The sequence below is a fragment of the Gymnoscopelus braueri genome (genome assembly GCF_963280865.1).
Source record: "Gymnoscopelus braueri genome assembly, chromosome: 12".
Classification (NCBI taxonomy): domain Eukaryota; kingdom Metazoa; phylum Chordata; class Actinopteri; order Myctophiformes; family Myctophidae; genus Gymnoscopelus; species Gymnoscopelus braueri.
The window spans coordinates 12,197,564-12,214,023 of record NC_137614.1 but is presented as its reverse complement, the minus strand read 5'-3'; positions in this window follow the sequence as shown (position 1 = coordinate 12,214,023).

Here is a 16,460-nt window from a genome sequence, read left to right as displayed (position 1 = left end):
TACTAGTCTTGGGTGCACTAGGCTGTACTGTACTGTACTGTACTAGACTATACTGGTCTCTGATAGGCTGTTTTAAGCTCTAGTAGGCTTTGCTAGGCTTTACTGGGCTCTATTAGGCTATAGAAGCCAGTACTTTACTGTGGCCTACAAAGGCTCATGCGAAACTATTGCTCGTGAACACACAAGCTATGGCCCGTGTACGCAGTGTTTAGTCCCTATGGTCTGAGTATCTAGAGGGCTGACAAGGGACTAGTAAAGCCTAATAGAGAGTATTAGAGTCTGGTACAGCCTAGTACACTCTAGTCTAGCCTAGTCCAGCCTGTTCCATGCTAGTATAGCCTATACCAACCTCCACTACTCTGTTCTCCCAACAGGCTGGACTATACTAGTCTTGGGTGCACTAGGCTGTACTGTACTGTACTGTACTAGACTATACTGGTCTCTGATAGGCTGTTTTAAGCTCTAGTAGGCTTTGCTAGGCTTTACTGGGCTCTATTAGGCTATAGAAGCCAGTACTTTACTGTGGCCTACAAAGGCTCATGCGAAACTATTGCTCGTGAACACACAAGCTATGGCCCGTGTACGCAGTGTTTAGTCCCTATGGTCTGAGTATCTAGAGGGCTGACAAGGGACTAGTAAAGCCTAATAGAGAGTATTAGAGTCTGGTACAGCCTAGTACACTCTAGTCTAGCCTAGTCCAGCCTGTTCCATGCTAGTATAGCCTATACCAACCTCCACTACTCTGTTCTCCCAACAGGCTGGACTATACTAGTCTTGGGTGCACTAGGCTGTACTGTACTGTACTGTACTGTACTGTACTAGACTCTACTGGTCTCTAATAGGCTGTTTTAAGCTCTAGTAGGCTTTGCTAGGCTTTACTGGGCTCTATTAGGCTATAGAAGCCAGTACTTTACTTTGGCCTACAAAGGCTCTTGCAAAACTATTGCTCGTGAACACACAAGCTATGGCCCGTGTACGCAGTGTTTAGTCCCTATGGTCTGAGTATCTAAAGGGCTGACAAGGGATTAGTAAAGCCTAATAGAGAGTATTACAGTCTGGTACAGCCTAGTACACTCTAGTCTAGCCTAGTCCAGCCTGTTCCATGCTAGTATAGCCTATACCAACCTCCACTACTCTGTTCTCCCAACAGGCTGGACTATACTAGTCTTGGGTGCACTAGGCTGTACTGTACTGTACTGTACTAGACTCTACTGGTCTCTAATAGGCTGTTTTAAGCTCTAGTAGGCTTTGCTAGGCTTTACTGGGCTCTATTAGGCTATAGAAGCCAGTACTTTACTTTGGCCTACAAAGGCTCTTGCAAAACTATTGCTCGTGAACACACAAGCTATGGCCCGTGTACGCAGTGTTTAGTCCCTATGGTCTGAGTATCTAAAGGGCTGACAAGGGACTAGTAAAGCCTAATAGAGAGTATTAGAGTCTGGTACAGCCTAGTACACTCTAGTCTAGCCTAGTCCAGCCTGTTCCATGCTAGTATAGCCTATACCAACCTCCACTACTCTGTTCTCCCAACAGGCTGGACTATACTAGTCTTGGGTGCACTAGGCTGTACTGTACTGTACTGTACTAGACTCTACTGGTGTCTAATAGGCTGTTTTAAGCTCTAGTAGGCTTTGCTAGGCTTTACTGGGCTCTATTAGGCTATAGAAGCCAGTACTTTACTTTGGCCTACAAAGGCTCTTGCAAAACTATTGCTCGTGAACACACAAGCTATGGCCCGCGTACGCAGTGTTTAGTCCCTATGGTCTGAGTATCTAAAGGGCCGACAAGGGACTAGTAAAGCCTAATAGAGAGTATTAAAGTCTGGTACAGCCTAGTACACTCTAGTCTAGCCTAGTCCAGCCTGTTCCATGCTAGTATAGCCTATACCAACCTCCACTACTCTGTTCTCCCAACAGGCTGGACTATACTAGTCTTGGGTGCACTAGGCTGTACTGTACTGTACTGTACTAGACTCTACTGGTGTCTAATAGGCTGTTTTAAGCTCTAGTAGGCTTTGCTAGGCTTTACTGGGCTCTATTAGGCTATAGAAGCCAGTACTTTACTTTGGCCTACAAAGGCTCTTGCAAAACTATTGCTCGTGAACACACAAGCTATGGCCCGCGTACGCAGTGTTTAGTCCCTATGGTCTGAGTATCTAAAGGGCCGACAAGGGACTAGTAAAGCCTAATAGAGAGTATTAGAGTCTGGTACAGCCTAGTACACTCTAGTCTAGCCTAGTCCAGCCTGTTCCATGCTAGTATAGCCTATACCAACCTCCACTACTCTGTTCTCCCAACAGGCTGGACTATACTAGTCTTGGGTGCACTAGGCTGTACTGTACTGTACTGTACTAGACTCTACTGGTCTCTAATAGGCTGTTTTAAGCTCTAGTAGGCTTTGCTAGGCTTTACTGGGCTCTATTAGGCTATAGAAGCCAGTACTTTACTTTGGCCTACAAAGGCTCTTGCAAAACTATTGCTCGTGAACACACAAGCTATGGCCCGTGTACACAGTGTTTAGTCCCTATGGTCTGAGTATCTAAAGGGCTGACAAGGGACTAGTAAAGCCTAATAGAGAGTATTAGAGTCTGGTACAGCCTAGTACACTCTAGTCTAGCCTAGTCCAGCCTGTTCCATGCTAGTATAGCCTATATCAACCTCCACTACTCTGTTCTCCCAACAGGCTGGACTATACTAGTCTTGGGTGCACTAGGCTGTACTGTACTGTACTGTACTGTACTGTACTAGACTCTACTGGTCTCTAATAGGCTGTTTTAAGCTCTAGTAGGCTTTGCTAGGCTTTACTGGGCTCTATTAGGCTATAGAAGCCAGTACTTTACTTTGGCCTACAAAGGCTCTTGCAAAACTATTGCTTGTGAACACACAAGCTATGGCCCGTGTACACAGTGTTTAGTCCCTATGGTCTGAGTATCTAAAGGGCTGACAAGGGACTAGTAAAGCCTAATAGAGAGTATTAGAGTCTGGTACAGCCTAGTACACTCTAGTCTAGCCTAGTCCAGCCTGTTCCATGCTAGTATAGCCTATACCCACCTCCCCTACTCTGTTCTCCCAACAGGCTGGACTATACTAGTCTTGGGTGCACTAGGCTGTACTGTACTGTACTGTACTAGACTCTACTGGTCTCTAATAGGCTGTTTTAAGCTCTAGTAGGCTTTGCTAGGCTTTACTGGGCTCTATTAGGCTATAGAAGCCAGTACTTTACTTTGGCCTACAAAGGCTCTTGCAAAACTATTGCTCGTGAACACACAAGCTATGGCCCGTGTACACAGTGTTTAGTCCCTATGGTCTGAGTATCTAAAGGGCTGACAAGGGACTAGTAAAGCCTAATAGAGAGTATTAGAGTCTGGTACAGCCTAGTACACTCTAGTCTAGCCTAGTCCAGCCTGTTCCATGCTAGTATAGCCTATACCAACCTCCACTACTCTGTTCTCCCAACAGGCTGGACTATACTAGTCTTGGGTGCACTAGGCTGTACTGTACTGTACTGTACTAGACTCTACTGGTCTCTAATAGGCTGTTTTAAGCTCTAGTAGGCTTTGCTAGGCTTTACTGGGCTCTATTAGGCTATAGAAGCCAGTACTTTACTTTGGCCTACAAAGGCTCTTGCAAAACTATTGCTCGTGAACACACAAGCTATGGCCCGTGTACACAGTGTTTAGTCCCTATGGTCTGAGTATCTAAAGGGCTGACAAGGGACTAGTAAAGCCTAATAGAGAGTATTAGAGTCTGGTACAGCCTAGTACACTCTAGTCTAGCCTAGTCCAGCCTGTTCCATGCTAGTATAGCCTATACCAACCTCCACTACTCTGTTCTCCCAACAGGCTGGACTATACTAGTCTTGGGTGCACTAGGCTGTACTGTACTGTACTGTACTGTACTGTACTGTACTAGACTCTACTGGTCTCTAATAGGCTGTTTTAAGCTCTAGTAGGCTTTGCTAGGCTTTACTGGGCTCTATTAGGCTATAGAAGCCAGTACTTTACTTTGGCCTACAAAGGCTCTTGCAAAACTATTGCTCGTGAACACACAAGCTATGGCCCGTGTACGCAGTGTTTAGTCCCTATGGTCTGAGTATCTAAAGGGCTGACAAGGGATTAGTAAAGCCTAATAGAGAGTATTAGAGTCTGGTACAGCCTAGTACACTCTAGTCTAGCCTAGTCCAGCCTGTTCCATGCTAGTATAGCCTATACCAACCTCCACTACTCTGTTCTCCCAACAGGCTGGACTATACTAGTCTTGGGTGCACTAGGCTGTACTATACTGTACTGTATTAGACTCTACTGGTCTCTAACAGGCTGTTTTAAGCTCTAGTAGGCTTTGCTAGGCTTTACTGGGCTCTATTAGGCTATAGAAGCCAGTACTTTACTTTGGCCTACAAAGGCTCTTGCAAAACTATTGCTCGTGAACACACAAGCTATGGCCCGTGTACGCAGTGTTTAGTCCCTATGGTCTGAGTATCTAAAGGGCTGACAAGGGACTAGTAAAGCCTAATAGAGAGTATTAGAGTCTGGTACAGCCTAGTACACTCTAGTCTAGCCTAGTCCAGCCTGTTCCATGCTAGTATAGCCTATACCAACCTCCACTACTCTGTTCTCCCAACAGGCTGGACTATACTAGTCTTGGGTGCACTAGGCTGTACTGTAATGTACTGTACTAGACTCTACTGGTCTCTAATATGCTGTTTTAAGCTCTAATAGGCTTTGCTAGGCTTTACTGGGCTCTATTAGGCTATAGAAGCCAGTACTTTACTTTGGCCTACAAAGGTTCATGCAAAACTATTGCTCGTGAACACACAAGCTATGGCCTGTGTACACAGTGGTTAGTCCCTATGGTCTGAGTATCTACAGGGCTGACAAGGGACTAGTACAGCCTAATAGAGAGCATTAGAGTCTGGTACAGCCTAGTACAATCTAGTCTATCCTAGTCCAGCCTTATCAGTCCTAGCATAGCCTGGTACCCCCTCCCCTATTCTGTTCTCCCAACAGGCTGGACTAGGCTAGACCTGGGTGTACTAGGCTTTACTGTACTAGTCTCTGCTGGGCTCTAATAGTCTGCTTTCAGCTCTAGTAGGCTTTTCTAGGCTGTACTGGGCTCTATTAAGCTATAGAAGGCAGTACTTTACTTTGGCCTACAAATGTTCATGCGAAACTATTGGTCGTGCACACACAAACTATTGCCCGTTTACACAGTGGTTAATCCAAATGGTCTGAGTATCTACAGGGCTGATGTAACCCAGGTTTCAAAAGGTTTTCAAAAGGTTTTTGTCACTGCTGTCTGTGTGTCACTGACAGAGTCACACACACAGTCACACACACACTCAGTCTCACTCACTCAATCAATCAGTCACACCAGTGCTTGCAATTGCCAATAATTGCATGAAGCAGAGACAGTCTGCAGTAGCAGAGTGAGGTGCACACTACTCTGAGATTTCCACCCAAACTGACTGCTGGCACAACATGCTGACTGTGCCTGCATGAATCTGATTGAATTGGCCAGGTTACTTTTCTTGATAAGAAAAAGGATCATGATGGCGAGCCAACTAACCCGAACCCAACTTTAATGAAGTTTTTCCTACCAGGAGGGTGAGCAGCAGCCACAAATTCATATCCCCCCAAGTAACATTACACACTACACTGCCTCACTCTGCCACTTCCCTCTGACTATTGACAATACCTACCTGCTTAAAGGGCAAGACCACTTTGGTAGAGGTTTGGGATAGTTACCTTGCCATGATGTAACTCCAAAGGTGGACAAGAAATAAAAAATAATTGCTCCATTGATTAGAAATTGATAATTCTAAATTTGCTCCTCATTGACTTACATTGTACGGTAAAACAGCTCTCAAAGTCACTCTTTAAGCACTATACTAAGTCTAGACTAGCATGGAACAGGCTGGACTAGGCTATACTAGGTTGTACTAGGCTGTACCAGACTCTAATACTCTCTATTAGGCTGTACTAGTCCCTTGTCAGCCCTGTAGATACTCAGACCATAGGGACTAACCACTGTGTACACGGGCCATAGCTTGTGTGTTCACGAGCAATAGTTTTGCATGAGCCTTTGTAGGCCAAAGTAAAGTACTGGCTTATATAGCCTAATAGAGCCCAGTAAAGCCTAGCAAAGCCTACTAGAGCTTAAAAAAGCCTATTAGAGACCAGTAGAGTCTAGTACAGTACAGTACAGTACAGTACAGCCTAGTGCACCCAAGACTAGTATAGTCGAGCCTGTTTGTAGAACAGACTAGGGGAGGGTGGTATAGGCTATACTAGCATGGAACAGGCTGGACTAGGCTAGACTAGATTGTACTAGGCTGTACTGTACTGTACTGTACTAGACTCTATTGGTCTCTAATAGGCTGTTTTAAGCTCTAATAGGCTTTGCTAGGCTTTACTGGGCTCTATTAGGCTATAGAAGGCAGTACTTTACTTTGGCCTACAAAGGTTCATGCAAAACTATTGCTCGTGAACACACAAGCTATGGCCCCTGTACACAGTGGTTAGTCCCTATGGTCTGAGTATATACAGGGCTGACAAGGGACTAGTACAGCCTAATAGAGAGCATTAGAGTCTGGTACACTCTAGTACAATCTAGTCTATCCTAGTCCAGCCTTATCAGTCCTAGCATAGCCTGGTACCCCCTCCCCTATTCGGTTCTCCCAACAGGCTGGACTAGGCTAGACCTGGGTGTACTAGGCTTTACTGTACTAGTCTCTGCTGGGCTCTAATAGTCTGCTTTCAGCTCTAGTAGGCTTTTCTAGGCTGTACTGGGCTCTATTAAGCTATAGAAGGCAGTACTTTACTTTGGCCTACAAATGTTCATGCGAAACTATTGGTCGTGCACACACAAACTATTGCCCGTTTACACAGTGGTTAATCCAAATGGTCTGAGTATCTACAGGGCTGATGTAACCCAGGTTTCAAAAGGTTTTCAAAAGGTTTTTGTCACTGCTGTCTGTGTGTCACTGACAGAGTCACACACACAGTCACACACACACTCAGTCTCACTCACTCAATCAATCAGTCACACCAGTGCTTGCAATTGCCAATAATTGCATGAAGCAGAGACAGTCTGCAGTAGCAGAGTGAGGTGCACACTACTCTGAGATTTCCACCCAAACTGACTGCTGGCACAACATGCTGGCTGTGCCTGCATGAATCTGATTGAATTGGCCAGGTTACTTTTCTTGATAAGAAAAAGGATCATGATGGCGAGCCAACTAACCCGAACCCAACTTTAATGAAGTTTTTCCTACCAGGAGGGTGAGCAGCAGCCACAAATTCATATCCCCCCAAGTAACATTACACACTACACTCCCTTCCTCTGCCACTTCCCTCTGACTATTGACAATACCTACCTGCTTAAAGGGCAAGACCACTTTGGTAGAGGTTTGGGATAGTTACCTTGCCATGATGTAACTCCAAAGGTGGACAAGAAATAAAAAATAATTGCTCCATTGATTAGAAATTGATAATTCTAAATTTGCTCCTCATTGACTTACATTGTACGGTAAAACAGCTCTCAAAGTCACTCTTTAAGCACTATACTAAGTCTAGACTAGCATGGAACAGGCTGGACTAGGCTATACTAGGTTGTACTAGGCTGTACCAGACTCTAATACTCTCTATTAGGCTGTACTAGTCCCTTGTCAGCCCTGTAGATACTCAGACCATAGGGACTAACCACTGTGTACACGGGCCATAGCTTGTGTGTTCACGAGCAATAGTTTTGCATGAGCCTTTGTAGGCCAAAGTAAAGTACTGGCTTCTATAGCCTAATAGAGCCCAGTAAAGCCTAGCAAAGCCTACTAGAGCTTAAAACAGCCTATTAGAGACCAGTAGAGTCTAGTAGAGTACAGTACAGTACAGGCTAGTGCACCCAAGACTAGTATAGTCCAGCCTGTTTGGAGAACAGACTAGGGGAGGGTGGTATAGGCTATACTAGCATGGAACAGGCTGGACTAGGCTAGACTAGATTGTACTAGGCTGTACTGTACTGTACTGTACTAGACTCTACTGGTCTCTAATAGGCTGTTTTAAGCTCTAGTAGGCTTTGCTAGGCTTTACTGGGCTCTATTAGGCTATAGAAGGCAGTACTTTACTTTGGCCTACAAAGGTTCATGCAAAACTATTGCTCGTGAACACACAAGCTATGGCCCGTGTACACAGTGGTTAGTCCCTATGGTCTGAGTATCTACAGGGCTGACAAGGGACTAGTACTGCCTAATAGAGAGTATTAGAGTCTGGTACAGCCTAGTACAATCTAGTCTATCCTAGTCCAGCCTTATCAGTCCTAGCATAGCCTGGTACCCCCTCCCCTATTCTGTTCTCCCAACAGGCTGGAGTAGGCTAGACCTGGGTGTACTAGACTTTACTGTACTAGTCTCTGCTGGGCTCTAATAGTCTGCTTTCAGCTCTAGTAGGCTTTGCTAGGCTGTACTGGGCTCTATTAGGCTATAGAAGGCAGTACTTTACTTTGGCCTACAAATGTTCATGCGAAACTATTGGTCGTGCACACACAAACTATTGCCTGTTTACACAGTGGTTAATCCAAATGGTCTGAGTATCTACAGGGCTGATGTAACCCAGGTTTCAAAAGGTTTTCAAAAGGTTTGTGTCACTGCTGTCTGTGTGTCACTGACAGAGTCACAAACACAGTCACACACACACTCAGTCTCACTCACTCAATCAATCAGTCACACCAGTGCTTGCAATTGCCAATAATTGCATGAAGCAGAGACAGTCTGCAGTAGCAGAGTGAGGTGCACACTACTCTGAGATTTCCACCCAAACTGACTGCTGGCACAACATGCTGGCTGTGCCTGCATGAATCTGATTGAATTGGCCAGGTTACTTTTCTTGATAAGAAAAAGGATCATGATGGCGAGCCAACTAACCCGAACCCAACTTTAATGAAGTTTGTCCTACCAGGAGGGTGAGCAGCAGCCACACATTCATATCCCCCCAAGTAACATTACACACTACACTGCCTCACATTGCCACTTCCCTCTGACTATTGACAATACCTACCTGCTTAAAGGGCAAGACCACTTTGGTAGAGGTTTGGGTTGTGTAGTTACCTTGCCATGATGTAACTCCAAAGGTGGACAAGAAATCAAAAATAATTGCTCCATTGATTAGAAATTGATAATTCTAAATTTGCTCCTCATTGACTTACATTGTACGGTAAAACAGCTCTCAAAGTCACTCTTTAAGCACTATACTAAGTCTAGACTAGCATGGAACAGGCTGGACTAGGCTAGACTAGGTTGTACTAGGCTGTACCAGACTCTAATACTCTCTATTAGGCTGTACTAGTCCCTTGTCAGCCCTGTAGATACTCAGACCATAGGGACTAACCACTGTGTACACAGGCCATAGCTTGTGTGTTCACGAGCAATAGTTTTGCATGAGCCTTTGTAGGCTAAAGTAAAGTACTGGCTTCTATAGCCTAATAGAGCCCAGTAAAGCCTAGCAAAGCCTACTAGAGCTTAAAACAGCCTATTAGAGACCAGTAGAGTCTAGTACAGTACAGTACAGTACAGCCTAGTGCACCCAAGACTAGTATAGTCCAGCCTGTTTGGAGAACAGACTAGGGGAGGGTGGTATAGGCTAAACTAGCATGGAACAGGCTGGACTAGGCTAGACTAGATTGTACTAGGCTGTACCAGACTCTAATACTCTCTATTAGGCTTTACTAGTCCCTTGTCAGCCCTCTAGATACTCAGACCATAGGGACTAAACACTGCGTACACGGGCCATAGCTTGTGTGTTCACGAGCAATAGTTTCGCATGAGCCTTTGTAGGCCACAGTAAAGTACTGGCTTCTATAGCCTAATAGAGCCCAGTAAAGCCTAGCAAAGCCTACTAGAGCTTAAAACAGCCTATTAGAGACCAGTAGAGTCTAGTACAGTACAGTACAGTACAGCCTAGTGCACCCAAGACTAGTATAGTCCAGCCTGTTGGGAGAACAGAGTAGTGGAGGTTGGTATAGGCTATACTAGCATGGAACAGGCTGGACTAGGCTAGACTAGAGTGTACTAGGCTGTACCAGACTCTAATACTCTCTATTAGGCTTTACTAGTCCCTTGTCAGCCCTTTAGATACTCAGACCATAGGGACTAAACACTGTGTACACGGGCCATAGCTTGTGTGTTCACGAGCAATAGTTTTGCAAGAGCCTTTGTAGGCCAAAGTAAAGTACTGGCTTCTAAAGCCTAATAGAGCCCAGTAAAGCCTAGCAAAGCCTACTAGAGCTTAAAACAGCCTATTAGAGACCAGTAGAGTCTAGTACAGTACAGTACAGTACAGTACAGTACAGTACAGTACAGTACAGTACAGTACAGTACAGTACAGTACAGTACAGTACAGTACAGCCTAGTGCACCCAAGACTAGTATAGTCCAGCCTGTTGGGAGAACAGAGTAGTGGAGGTTGATATAGGCTATACTAGCATGGAACAGGCTGGACTAGGCTAGACTAGAGTGTACTAGGCTGTACCAGACTCTAATACTCTCTATTAGGCTTTACTAGTCCCTTGTCAGCCCTTTAGATACTCAGACCATAGGGACTAAACACTGTGTACACGGGCCATAGCTTGTGTGTTCACGAGCAATAGTTTTGCAAGAGCCTTTGTAGGCCAAAGTAAAGTACTGGCTTCTATAGCCTAATAGAGCCCAGTAAAGCCTAGCAAAGCCTACTAGAGCTTAAAACAGCCTATTAGAGACCAGTAGAGTCTAGTACAGTACAGTACAGTACAGTACAGTACAGCCTAGTGCACCCAAGACTAGTATAGTCCAGCCTGTTGGGAGAACAGAGTAGTGGAGGTTGATATAGGCTATACTAGCATGGAACAGGCTGGACTAGGCTAGACTAGAGTGTACTAGGCTGTACCAGACTCTAATACTCTCTATTAGGCTTTACTAGTCCCTTGTCAGCCCTTTAGATACTCAGACCATAGGGACTAAACACTGTGTACACGGGCCATAGCTTGTGTGTTCACGAGCAATAGTTTTGCAAGAGCCTTTGTAGGCCAAAGTAAAGTACTGGCTTCTATAGCCTAATAGAGCCCAGTAAAGCCTAGCAAAGCCTACTAGAGCTTAAAACAGCCTATTAGAGACCAGTAGAGTCTAGTACAGTACAGTACAGTACAGCCTAGTGCACCCAAGACTAGTATAGTCCAGCCTGTTGGGAGAACAGAGTAGTGGAGGTTGGTATAGGCTATACTAGCATGGAACAGGCTGGACTAGGCTAGACTAGAGTGTACTAGGCTGTACCAGACTCTAATACTCTCTATTAGGCTTTACTAGTCCCTTGTCGGCCCTTTAGATACTCAGACCATAGGGACTAAACACTGCGTACACGGGCCATAGCTTGTGTGTTCACGAGCAATAGTTTTGCAAGAGCCTTTGTAGGCCAAAGTAAAGTACTGGCTTCTATAGCCTAATAGAGCCCAGTAAAGCCTAGCAAAGCCTACTAGAGCTTAAAACAGCCTATTAGACACCAGTAGAGTCTAGTACAGTACAGTACAGTACAGCCTAGTGCACCCAAGACTAGTATAGTCCAGCCTGTTGGGAGAACAGAGTAGTGGAGGTTGGTATAGGCTATACTAGCATGGAACAGGCTGGACTAGGCTAGACTAGAGTGTACTAGGCTGTACCAGACTGTAATACTCTCTATTAGGCTTTACTAATCCCTTGTCAGCCCTTTAGATACTCAGACCATAGGGACTAAACACTGCGTACACGGGCCATAGCTTGTGTGTTCACGAGCAATAGTTTTGCAAGAGCCTTTGTAGGCCAAAGTAAAGTACTGGCTTCTATAGCCTAATAGAGCTTCTATAGCCTAATTCTCTGTTGGGAGAACAGAGTAGTGGAGGTTGATATAGGCTATACTAGCATGGAACAGGCTGGACTAGGCTAGACTAGAGTGTACTAGGCTGTACCAGACTCTAATACTCTCTATTAGGCTTTACTAGTCCCTTGTCAGCCCTTTAGATACTCAGACCATAGGGACTAAACACTGTGTACACGGGCCATAGCTTGTGTGTTCACGAGCAATAGTTTTGCAAGAGCCTTTGTAGGCCAAAGTAAAGTACTGGCTTCTATAGCCTAATAGAGCCCAGTAAAGCCTAGCAAAGCCTACTAGAGCTTAAAACAGCCTATTAGAGACCAGTAGAGTCTAGTACAGTACAGTACAGTACAGCCTAGTGCACCCAAGACTAGTATAGTCCAGCCTGTTGGGAGAACAGAGTAGTGGAGGTTGGTATAGGCTATACTAGCATGGAACAGGCTGGACTAGGCTAGACTAGAGTGTACTAGGCTGTACCAGACTCTAATACTCTCTATTAGGCTTTACTAGTCCCTTGTCGGCCCTTTAGATACTCAGACCATAGGGACTAAACACTGCGTACACGGGCCATAGCTTGTGTGTTCACGAGCAATAGTTTTGCAAGAGCCTTTGTAGGCCAAAGTAAAGTACTGGCTTCTATAGCCTAATAGAGCCCAGTAAAGCCTAGCAAAGCCTACTAGAGCTTAAAACAGCCTATTAGACACCAGTAGAGTCTAGTACAGTACAGTACAGTACAGCCTAGTGCACCCAAGACTAGTATAGTCCAGCCTGTTGGGAGAACAGAGTAGTGGAGGTTGGTATAGGCTATACTAGCATGGAACAGGCTGGACTAGGCTAGACTAGAGTGTACTAGGCTGTACCAGACTGTAATACTCTCTATTAGGCTTTACTAATCCCTTGTCAGCCCTTTAGATACTCAGACCATAGGGACTAAACACTGCGTACACGGGCCATAGCTTGTGTGTTCACGAGCAATAGTTTTGCAAGAGCCTTTGTAGGCCAAAGTAAAGTACTGGCTTCTATAGCCTAATAGAGCCCAGTAAAGCCTAGCAAAGCCTACTAGAGCTTAAAACAGCCTATTAGAGACCAGTAGAGTCTAGTACAGTACAGTACAGTACAGTACAGTACAGCCTAGTGCACCCAAGACTAGTATAGTCCAGCCTGTTGGGAGAACAGAGTAGTGGAGGTTGGTATAGGCTATACTAGCATGGAACAGGCTGGACTAGGCTAGACTAGAGTCTACTAGGCTGTACCAGACTCTAATACTCTCTATTAGGCTTTACTAGTCCCTTGTCAGCCCTTTAGATACTCAGACCATAGGGACTAAACACTGTGTACACGGGCCATAGCTTGTGTGTTCACGAGCAATAGTTTTGCAAGAGCCTTTGTAGGCCAAAGTAAAGTACTGGCTTCTATAGCCTAATAGAGCCCAGTAAAGCCTAGCAAAGCCTACTAGAGCTTAAAACAGCCTATTAGAGACCAGTAGAGTCTAGTACAGTACAGTACAGTACAGCCTAGTGCACCCAAGACTAGTATAGTCCAGCCTGTTGGGAGAACAGAGTAGGGGAGGTGGGTATAGGCTATACTAGCATGGAACAGGCTGGACTAGGCTAGACTAGAGTGTACTAGGCTGTACCAGACTCTAATACTCTCTATTAGGCTTTACTAGTCCCTTGTCAGCCCTTTAGATACTCAGACCATAGGGACTAAACACTGTGTACACGGGCCATAGCTTGTGTGTTCACGAGCAATAGTTTTGCAAGAGCCTTTGTAGGCCAAAGTAAAGTACTGGCTTCTATAGCCTAATAGAGCCCAGTAAAGCCTAGCAAAGCCTACTAGAGCTTAAAACAGCCTATTAGAGACCAGTAGAGTCTAGTACAGTACAGTACAGTACAGCCTAGTGCACCCAAGACTAGTATAGTCCAGCCTGTTGGGAGAACAGAGTAGTGGAGGTTGGTATAGGCTATACTAGCATGGAACAGGCTGGACTAGGCTAGACTAGAGTGTACTAGGCTGTACCAGACTCTAATACTCTCTATTAGGCTTTACTAGTCCCTTGTCAGTCCTTTAGATACTCAGACCATAGGGACTAAACACTGTGTACACGGGCCATAGCTTGTGTGTTCACGAGCAATAGTTTTGCAAGAGCCTTTGTAGGCCAAAGTAAAGTACTGGCTTCTATAGCCTAATAGAGCCCAGTAAAGCCTAGCAAAGCCTACTAGAGCTTAAAACAGCCTATTAGAGACCAGTAGAGTCTAGTACAGTACAGTACAGTACAGCCTAGTGCACCCAAGACTAGTATAGTCCAGCCTGTTGGGAGAACAGAGTAGTGGAGGTTGGTATAGGCTATACTAGCATGGAACAGGCTGGACTAGGCTAGACTAGAGTGTACTAGGCTGTACCAGACTCTAATACTCTCTATTAGGCTTTACTAGTCCCTTGTCAGCCCTTTAGATACTCAGACCATAGGGACTAAACACTGTGTACACGGGCCATAGCTTGTGTGTTCACGAGCAATAGTTTTGCAAGAGCCTTTGTAGGCCAAAGTAAAGTACTGGCTTCTATAGCCTAATAGAGCCCAGTAAAGCCTAGCAAAGCCTACTAGAGCTTAAAACAGCCTATTAGAGACCAGTAGAGTCTAGTACAGTACAGTACAGTACAGTACAGCCTAGTGCACCCAAGACTAGTATAGTCCAGCCTGTTGGGAGAACAGAGTAGTGGAGGTTGGTATAGGCTATACTAGCATGGAACAGGCTGGACTAGGCTAGACTAGAGTGTACTAGGCTGTACCAGACTCTAATACTCTCTATTAGGCTTTACTAGTCCCTTGTCAGCCCTTTAGATACTCAGACCATAGGGACTAAACACTGTGTACACGGGCCATAGCTTGTGTGTTCACGAGCAATAGTTTTGCAAGAGCCTTTGTAGGCCAAAGTAAAGTACTGGCTTCTATAGCCTAATAGAGCCCAGTAAAGCCTAGCAAAGCCTACTAGAGCTTAAAACAGCCTATTAGAGACCAGTAGAGTCTAGTACAGTACAGTACAGTACAGTACAGCCTAGTGCACCCAAGACTAGTATAGTCCAGCCTGTTGGGAGAACAGAGTAGGGGAGGTTGGTATAGGCTATACTAGCATGGAACAGGCTGGACTAGGCTAGACTAGAGTGTACTAGACTGTACCAGACTCTAATACTCTCTATTAGGCTTTACTAGTCCCTTGTCAGCCCTTTAGATACTCAGACCATAGGGACTAAACACTGTGTACACGGGCCATAGCTTGTGTGTTCACGAGCAATAGTTTTGCAAGAGCCTTTGTAGGCCAAAGTAAAGTACTGGCTTCTATAGCCTAATAGAGCCCAGTAAAGCCTAGCAAAGCCTACTAGAGCTTAAAACAGCCTATTAGAGACCAGTAGAGTCTAGTACAGTACAGTACAGTACAGCCTAGTGCACCCAAGACTAGTATAGTCCAGCCTGTTGGGAGAACAGAGTAGTGGAGGTTGGTATAGGCTATACTAGCATGGAACAGGCTGGACTAGGCTAGACTAGAGTGTACTAGGCTGTACCAGACTCTAATACTCTCTATTAGGCTTTACTAGTCCCTTGTCAGCCCTTTAGATACTCAGACCATAGGGACTAAACACTGTGTACACGGGCCATAGCTTGTGTGTTCACGAGCAATAGTTTTGCAAGAGCCTTTGTAGGCCAAAGTAAAGTACTGGCTTCTATAGCCTAATAGAGCCCAGTAAAGCCTAGCAAAGCCTACTAGAGCTTAAAACAGCCTATTAGAGACCAGTAGAGTCTAGTACAGTACAGTACAGTACAGCCTAGTGCACCCAAGACTAGTATAGTCCAGCCTGTTGGGAGAACAGAGTCGTGGAGGTTGGTATAGGCTATACTAGCATGGAACAGGCTGGACTAGGCTAGACTAGAGTGTACTAGGCTGTACCAGACTCTAATACTCTCTATTAGGCTTTACTAGTCCCTTGTCGGCCCTTTAGATACTCAGACCATAGGGACTAAACACTGCGTACACGGGCCATAGCTTGTGTGTTCACGAGCAATAGTTTTGCAAGAGCCTTTGTAGGCCAAAGTAAAGTACTGGCTTCTATAGCCTAATAGAGCCCAGTAAAGCCTAGCAAAGCCTACTAGAGCTTAAAAAAGCCTATTAGAGACCAGTAGAGTCTAGTACAGTACAGTACAGTACAGTACAGTACAGTACAGCCTAGTGCACCCAAGACTAGTATAGTCCAGCCTGTTGGGAGAACAGAGTAGTGGAGGTTGGTATAGGCTATACTAGCATGGAACAGGCTGGACTAGGCTAGACTAGAGTGTACTAGGCTGTACCAGACTCTAATACTCTCTATTAGGCTTTACTAGTCCCTTGTCAGCCCTTTAGATACTCAGACCATAGGGACTAAACACTGTGTACACGGGCCATAGCTTGTGTGTTCACGAGCAATAGTTTTGCAAGAGCCTTTGTAGGCCAAAGTAAAGTACTGGCTTCTATAGCCTAATAGAGCCCAGTAAAGCCTAGCAAAGCCTACTAGAGCTTAAAACAGCCTATTAGAGACCAGTAGAGTCTAGTACAGTACAGTAC